The sequence below is a fragment of the Benincasa hispida genome, chromosome 9 (genome assembly GCF_009727055.1).
Source record: "Benincasa hispida cultivar B227 chromosome 9, ASM972705v1, whole genome shotgun sequence".
Classification (NCBI taxonomy): Eukaryota; Viridiplantae; Streptophyta; class Magnoliopsida; order Cucurbitales; family Cucurbitaceae; genus Benincasa; species Benincasa hispida.
Window position 1 is genome coordinate 77,552,624 of NC_052357.1, and position 9,504 is coordinate 77,562,127.

Below are 9,504 nucleotides of genomic sequence, written 5' to 3' on the forward strand. Positions count from 1 at the left end.
TAATATTTATTTGACATTTAGTAATTTGAAGTTATTTCAATCTTTCAGTTTTAATTTCAATGATTATGTTTCTTTTTTATGAAATTATAAATTGGAAAACTTTTTTTCTTCATGAAGAGTTAAACCATAAACTAAGGTTTTTTTATTTAGTTTCATTTTTGTAAGGCACTACATTGTCTTGTCACAGGGAAATTTATCTTCGTTTTTTTAAAAAAAAATTATAAAGAAGATGACAATGCTAAAGTTAGAAGGATAAAACTAGAAACTAACTTGGTCAAGAACAAAAAGATGAAGTTATGAACAGTGAGAATTTTATCATTTTTTTTTTCTTTTCTACATAACTTCAACATATTTTAGTTTATTTTCATTATCTACATTAATATTTTTTTCATTTTCACCATCTGGAAGTCATTGAAGAAAAGGCTGGCAATCAACATAGAAAGATAGGGAGATTGAGGAAGTAGAGAGAGATTCCAATGTAAAGTCATCAAGAATTTCATGGATGTTGACATCTCCAAGCCATTGCTTCAGATACTCCACACCACAATTCTTGTTGAGCCAGGGTATATATTTTGGTAGATAAAGGAAGTCCAAGATGAAAAAAGGAAAAAAAAGGCAAAAGAGGAGTTTTGTTTAGAGTATAAACTAACAAACTCCTATTCAAAATCGTTTTAATTCAATGCAGCAATGTAATGAATTGCTACATACAATTTCATCTTTTTAACATATTTCTCTCTTATTGTGCCTCTTTTGGTGGTTAGATCTCTACAGAAGACTATAATCAATGCAATGGTTGTTAATCAAGGAGGGTGTTATGGTGGTTGGAGGTATTATTTTACTATGTTGATTAAACATAGGATGGAAGTGTCATTGGATATAAACAAGTTCATTCCCTAATGCTTGTATGCAAAACTAAATTTGTTTGCCTATCGTTAGATTCTCTAAAACTTCCATCTTACTTATTGATAATGACACTCACATGCTATTGTGGAAATGGTATGTGAGTGTCATTATCAATAAGTAATGCCATTGTAGAAAAAGAGGTAAGACTTTTATAATCTTCCTTTGTCTGCTTCCATAAGTATGATACTCACATGCTTTTAGGGTACTTTCTTGAGAAATTTTCGTCTCTGTTTATTTTCATATGACATCGTCACTGAGGTACATGTGAGAATTTGATTGAAGTATCAGTCTTGGAAGCTTAAGTCGTAGGCTGTTATTTGGGCATTACTATTATATTACATAAATAAGTGGATTATACTTCGTAGTATGTTAACATTTAACACATACAAAGAAAATCCTGATTCCCCACTCAGATGCATATATATATTTTTTTAAAAGATATATTTTTGTGGCTTCTGCTAACTTGTATTGTTTAAGTTCATTTCAAGTAATGGACATATCAAGTGTTGGAGAGGAATTGGTTGGTAGGAGAATTAAAGGTTTGGTGGCCCCTTGACAGGATGTGAGTACTTTATGAACTTGCTGATTGGACATTTTATACATTAGTAACTCTTTATTTATTTCTCTATTTCTATCAAATTTGTTTATNACAGGATGTGAGTACTTTATGAACTTGCTGATTGGACATTTTATACATTAGTAACTCTTTATTTATTTCTCTATTTCTATCAAATTTGTTTATAACTTGCTCTGTTAAAGTAACCAAACTAAACCCTCTAAGGTTTATTACCAACTTGAAAATGAAATGTTAAGGAATAATCACTTGCTTGCTGAGCTGAATGAGTACTAAAGACAGGACACCATAGTTGAAAATTAACAGCATTCCTCAGGAGGTCTTGCAATTTTCCATGTTTATAGGAGAATGGTGTTATGGTGTATTTTTCAGTGCTGATTATAGGTGAGAGTCGTGTGTCATGATGGTGCACGGTCTATGACAGTCGATATATTGGAAAAAATATAGCAATCAATTATTATCTTCATCATCTTTCTTTATGACTGAATTGACGACTCTGATACGCTTTAGTGGATATAGACATTATTGAACTACTCTAACAATGCCTATAAGATAGGCACAATTTTTCTCGATTCTTGGTAACTGGCTAAACGATCTTTGGACTCTGACATCTTATACACCATCATTTTGTGTGATATTGACAATTTAATCTTCATCAATTATTATCTTCATCATCTATCTTTGTGTGTTTTTTTTTTTTGTAAAAATCAACATGATCTTAAATTATTGCAGGCTTTTGTTCTAGAGCTGGTATCATGTATACTTTAGATACCGGTGAGCCAGACCAAAAACTGAAATCTAGCATGTTCTCCTTGAGTGGGGATGGTTTCTTAGATTTGTTTTCCCAAATGCATTTTAGATTTGTTTTTGGTTTGATTTTCTTCTATTGGAAGGCAATAAATTAGAGTCTATGATGCGCTTCTAATATTTCGTAGCATTTTCAGCGCTGTACGTTGCCGACAATGATCTTTGGGAGATGAGATTCTGGCATTTACTTCCTTTATGATGCTTATGCATTCAAATTTTCCCACATTCTATATTCTCTTTTATTGTTTTTTTATTTGATTTTTCTTATTGATTTGTATGATGATTTGGTAATGAGTCTGTGATGATACATTTAAGGCTTGTTTCTCAAAACATTCGCAGTGGCTGCCTGAGAGCTTTCGCCAAAGCCAGGCTTGAGAGCTTCTGTTGTTCTTATCCTTCCTTGGATGTTTGAGGCTCTATTTAAGAGTTTTACTTCTAGTTTCTCGATGATTTGATTTTTAATTTTTTGTTTTATAATGCATATTCACTCTTCAAAACCCCCCAGCGACTCATTACCAAATCATCATACAAATTGCTCTTGCTTTGTGTCTGAAGTTTTTTCATACAAACTAATTTGAATACTCCCTTGAACATCAATCATAAAAGTTGTCTAAAACTTTCCCATTTTCAGGAGGCCAAATTTCTTTTGCTTTGCGTCTGCTTCTTGCAGTTTTTTCATCCAAAATTTCATCAGATGTCAACCGTCCTTTTGGAGACGAGGTACTTTAATAAATAGCTTTTCAAATGACTAAGTAATTTCTAGATGTACCAGTGTATAGGTCTACATTTCTACAACTAGTTCATGAAACTCTCATTAATCATGCAGTTTCGAGTTGCTCGTAAAGCATCTGAAGAAGTTCTTAATATAGTTGCATTTGCAGTACCTTGCATGGTCTCTGAAGCATAGCAAGGCAGTGAACAAGAGCAAGGGCACATGAAGGTGGAAAGGTTCAAGAAGAACATTTTGAAGAGGGGTTGTGCCTGAGACTGCTACAATGAAGGGAAAGGACTACCCTGTCGGCCCTATTCTTATTGGATTCTTCATTTTTGTTGTCATTGGATCATGTGAGTTTTAGATTTTGAATGCTAATTTCCTCATTTCCTCTTTCATATTCTTATGCTTATGTTTTGGCATACTTTGAATGCTAATATACCATTTATGTACATTCCCAATAAATACGATTAGTTGAATATGAATTCTGATTACATTTTCACTTTCAATCCTTTGTATTAAACCTTTATTGTTTGTGATCCTTTAAACAACAGTGTTCAGACAAAAATGCCTATAATCAGACATTGCTGAAGCTGGGGGGTGTTCGAGAAGAATTATGAAGGGATCCATAATTACCAAGTGGAGAAGGACAGTAAATCCATAATGTTTGTAAAATCATAATGTTTGTATTACTTGTAATTTGTGTTTTCAAGGCCTGAATTATTGTACAACCTTTTAAATTATAATTTTATACCAGAATTTGCGAATTAAATGTAATAGATTTATAATCCATACATGAATAATATGTCATAGCTACAACATTCGATGATGATGTGTCATGTTATACTTTTTGACCGAAAAAATGGATTTGGCAACAAAATTTAAAAAAAAAAGGACAATAATTGATAAAACGGACATTAAAGGGCTTTAATGTCGGTTGCAACGGACATTAAAGGGCTTTATCGACCGACGAATCACTGATCAAAGAGCAAGCTGCCGCCAGGTTTAATGATTTGATGGGATCCACAGATGTAGTGGCTAGTGAACCGTTTTTTCTTCTTCCACGAAGATTCAGACAAAACCGAGCTTGGATGGAACTGAACAAGATTTGGCAAACGAATACAGAAGTCAAAGGCTTTATTATTGAGAAAGTCAAAGGAGGTTATTCAGTAGCCATCCCGGGTTTCATTACTTTTCTTCCATTAAAGGGCTTTAACTAAAGGCCTTTAATGTCGGTTCCAACCGACATTGAAGGTTGTGTTATTAGTGTTATTGAAGTCCTTTAATGTCGGTTTAAAACCGACATTAAAGGCAACCGACATTAAAGCACTTTAACACTATCTTTAATGTCGGTTTAAAACCGACATTAAAGCCCGAATTTATTCTAGTGATTAGATAACAAAATCTTGTTAAATGAAGCAAAAGAATCAAGCATATATAGATTATCAATTAAAGAGCCAGTACCAATAAACTTGGAATCTTAAAAAAGACTAACTTTATTATTTCCAAAAGAATAAGAAAAACCAAATTTGTCCAAACTGGAAATAGAAATTAAATTCTGTCTAAACGACGGTACAACAAAAGTCTCATTCAAATCCAAATAACAAATAATTTTTAAACGTAATTTAAAATTTTCACTATCTTCAATTGAAACTGCTTTGCCATCGCCCACGTAGATGAATCTTTTAGCATCACTTTGTATCTGTAGGTAAAAAAAACTTCATAACAAACCAAAGTAAGAAGTTTATCCTTCTTTACATGCCACTTAGCATACTTGGGGCAATCTTTCTTGAAGTGGCCTTCCTTTTTACAAAAAAAATAAGAATTTTCAGTAGCTTGTTTCTTGCTCTTATTATGCTGAGATGTCTTTTTACAATACTCGTAGTTTTTCTTCTTGTCACGAGAGTCAGTTGCCAAATGAGTACTTTCTATCTTTTACTTCTCAATCATATCTTTGCACACATTGTGAGATAAGCTCATTAATACTCCATTTATTCTTTTGAGTATTATAGCTTATCTTAAACTGAGTGAATTGTGCATGAAGATAGATAAGTACCAGATGTACGAGTAATTTTTCATTTATCTCGATATCAAGTGCCTTTAATTTACTTGCGAGATTGGACATTTCTATAATGTACTCCCTTACGTTCCCATTGCCTTTATACCTAGTGGAAGTTAAAAAAGTCAAAAGACTAATTGTTTCCCCTTTTTCGTTTTTAGCAAAACATTTCTCAATTTGAGCAAGGAACTTATTACCATTTTCACTTTCCGTGATAGAGCCCAGAAAAGACTTTGAAATGAAATGCCTAATGATCATTAGAGACATGCGATTTTACCGTTCCCATTTCTCTATATTAGTCATATTCGGTTGTTCCTCAGTAGAAGTAGGTTTATCGATCTTTAATGCAAGGTCCAAATCCATATAACCGAGAAGTATCTCTAGGCTTTCCTTCAAAATCTTGAAGTTCGATCTATTCAACTTAGAGATTGAACTTAGATTTCCAGATATTTGAGTAAGACCAACTAAAACAATAAACAACAAAACATATACTCATAATTAAAATATGACAAACTAACACATATATGGTGGGCCCCTTTAACAAGATACCTAGCACAATATTGACGTCCAACCTTTGGGCAAAAACACCAACTATAAATGGTACTTTTAATGCAGTAAACAAAACACTAGCAATAAATCCTGTCAAAAAATAGTCTTTCTTTGGATCGACTATTTTTCACATCAGTAGTCCTGATAATTGTCAGATACTCATTACCACATGCATACCCATAATTTGGCCAAATAATTATCTTCATTTGGGCCGATAATTATCTGCATAAATTTATGAATATGCACATCTTATATTTCATTATTAAATTAATCTTGATAACAAAGGCTACTTTGTGACATATTATTTTGACCCATTCAATCCAAATATAAGACATAATAATATAATAACTATTGTACAAAAATAATAGAAGAAAAACGCCAAATAGTCTTTACTAAAATTCACCCAAAATATCAATCCAAATTTAAATTTAAACCACAACATGATCTATTAATCTTGAATCCACAACATGTTTGATCAAATTTAAACTTGAATCCACAGCATGATTAACCAAATTTAAGCTTCAAAATATGATTAATCTAATTTTAAAAAGAATCATCAATCAAACTTTACATTCAAATTCACATAATCAATTAAGCTTGAATTTACAAAATGATCCATTAAACTTGAACCTACAATATTGTCAAACAAATTAGAAAAAAAATAGATGCACAAAATTTCTAGATTTAAATTAAAAAAAAAAAATTTAACTAAATAGAAATTTACTCAATTATCAATGAAGGGGAAAAAAACAATAATCTTAAAGATGGTACAAACAAGAACCGCCGCCATAATGATAATAATAACAATAAATAAAAAAAAAACTTCAATCGGTTGAAGAACCCTCCAAAGCCGCCAAAATAAATTACCCGAAACTGAGACCCATTGCCAGCTACATCTTCGACTGAAAATCGATCGCCGGCAATTGTATTGCCGGATTCTATTGCCGTTTGATCAAGGGTTTTCGTGGTGTGAGGTTCGTGCGCGGGTTTCGATTTTTTTTTCTTTAAAATAACTTTTAAAGAAATCAAAATTGAATCACACTACCAATAGAAACAAACATAAACCAACAATTCAACATGGAATTTATACCCTAATATTACTCGTTAGCATTGTTAGTTTAAATCTATATTGAATAGATATAATTTTAGGATCATTCATGTTAAATTGTCAAAAATAACATACGGACCTTAAATCTATATTTAATAGATATAACGATCATTTATGTTAAATTGTCAAAAATAACATACCGAATTTTATTGTAAAATTGACGGTAATTATAAGACAACTATTTTCTTTCTCAACCAAAATTTAAGTCCTCTCTAAATGGGATTAAAAAGAGACCGAGTGCTTGTTTTGGTATATTGAGACCATACTCTTTATATACTAGTTCCTAGTTCAATTAGGAATGAACTTCTATCTATTAAGTAGATATTCATTTAGGAATCTAGTAATTAGATCACATGATAGAGTCCAATCTAATAAAATAATTTAATGTAATAAATTATTAATGTACATACATAATTTATATTTTAACCATATATATTATTATTTAAATACATAATCATGTGTATTATTATTTAAATACGTCCAACTACATTGTTATTTGTATGGTTTGAAGATAAACAAGGTTTTGGTAATTGATTCTGCAATATTTTATGTTCATACTTGTGGAATAATATTATAGATATGTTTAATTGATTTTTATTATAATTTTCTTTATATTTGTATTTGATAAATGTATATTCGCATTTAAGGGGAAAAACAAGAAGGTTAAAAACAACCCACAAAAAAAATAGACTTTTATTAGTGTCTATCACTTAAAAATCTGCTATTTTATATAAATAGTTTTCTTTATTTATTTATTTTGAAAATATCCCACCTTTTATGGTAAGAAAACAAAAAGTCAAATAGAAGGTATTGACTACATATTTTCGAGAAAAAAAACTAAATTAACCACGTAAATTAGAAAGGGTTGGGAATTCATACTGAGGTATAAATAAATGCGAAAAGTAAATTACATCTAAAATTTCCATTTCTACTAGAGCAAAAAAGTAATCGACAATAAAATAGTAAATAAAGAGGATAAGAGAAAAAGAGGGTGACACCGAAAAATATACTAATTCGCACCAAACTCGAAACTATCCCGAGTCTTCTGTAATGATAGTTTCTACTGTGATGGAGATTACAAAGACACCTAGACTCATGTTACAAATTTCTTTCCAAATAGCCCGACATGTCCATCTCTATAAATTCTTTCTTCAAATGTAAACAAACACACATATATAAGGAACGATCGGATAAATATCTAAATTAAAATACGTTTTTGAAAAATATCTATCTTAATTTTCATTGAAGAATGTCTAAATGCCTAGATTTTTTCATTTATCTAATTTTAAATGTACCAGTCTATCCCTCCTAAATATTATTCCTATAACCGAATAACCAAATCAAATTGAAATAAAATATTTGAAAAATCTAGACATTAGAAACAAACAAGACATTAGAAGAACTTGTTCTTTTTTTTGAAAAAATATATAAACTAAAAAATAAGCTGCAAATTTTTTCCTAAGTTTCTAAAATAGAATTTTAAATATGAAATTTGTAACACAAATACTTGTCATGTAAATTTTATTTTGTAAGTTTTAAAATTAAATTTAAAAAATAAAGTTTTTACATAACACAAATTTCTTGTATGTAAACTTTCACTCATAAATTTATCATCATTTGAGAGAGCTAGTAAACATCTCTTGACCTTTCTTTTAGTTCTCTAATTAGTATTGAGTGAAAATTTAATATCAAATTAAATCTTATATTTTTCAAGTTCTCAAATCAAATTACAAAATAGTGGCAATACATTCCATTGTCATCTACCTCAAACATGTTTCTGAAAAAAGAAAAAAAAAAATCCAAAATCCCATAACAGTGACAGTGAGTAGTTTAGACATATAAATATATGGTATTTATTGCTACTAGTAAACACTAAACAATTTATACATATATACTTTTTTCTAAAAAATTCTTCCACTGGGTTTTTTCATTTTTAACACAGTTTTGTTTCTTCTAATCTCAATCCAGGTACTATCAACTGTGTACAACGTTCCTTCCCAAAGAATAGAAGTCTAAGGCTCGATTAAGCAACCCATTCAATAGAGACATAGGGTCCGGAAGAATTGGGCTTTGGAATTTTGACTCCAAATTTCTTAAAAATCTCTCACTTGGAAACAAAACGACAATCTTACCTTCCACGATAAAACCGATGATCTTGACAGATTACAAGACTTACTCCCACTACAACCGTAATCTTTGATCTTCTTGGTGAACTTCAAGGCTTAGAATCTTAGCGTCCCATAAAATCAACACAGTATCTGTATTTATATATATATATATATAGTTCATCTATGCTCGTCCCGAGATATGAACAAGTTACGTGAAACTATCCTACTTCAACTAAGTGGTACCAATTGCCTCTTCAAATCTCAACCCTTATGCAAGTGGTTTGACTCCTTCATTCAAATTTGTTACCTAGCTGGAGACACACTTTAGCAACTGCTTTGGTCTTCCACATTGATGCCCTTACTTGCCTCGATGACTTCATCAATCCATTCGACTGTCTGAGAATTGGGGGTTTGTGATAGCCATCAACTTCATCTATTGGACTTCCCAATTGTTTCTGACTTGATGGACATTGATTTGACCGATCTAAATTGGCTATCATTACTGACCGTCCCTTTGATCATATTGACATGTGTACAATGTGGAATTAGCTACAAGATTCTCTACACATGCCATTTGTAGGGCATTCGCCGTCCCTCTAATCATTTGGTAACATCAAACTGACATGTGTACAATGTGGAATTAGCTACAAGATTAGCCACAGTCATCGACAAATGCATTCTAAT

At 31.1% G+C, this 9,504-nt stretch overlaps 1 non-coding gene across 1 annotated transcript; it reads left to right on the plus strand.

Moving 5' to 3' along the window:
- Positions 1–2,577: 2,577 nt before the first annotated feature.
- Positions 2,578–2,700, plus strand: LOC120087438. Its single transcript, XR_005484577.1, has one exon. It is a non-coding gene; the product is annotated as a small nucleolar RNA SNORD14 (small nucleolar RNA).
- Positions 2,701–9,504: the final 6,804 nt, after the last annotated feature.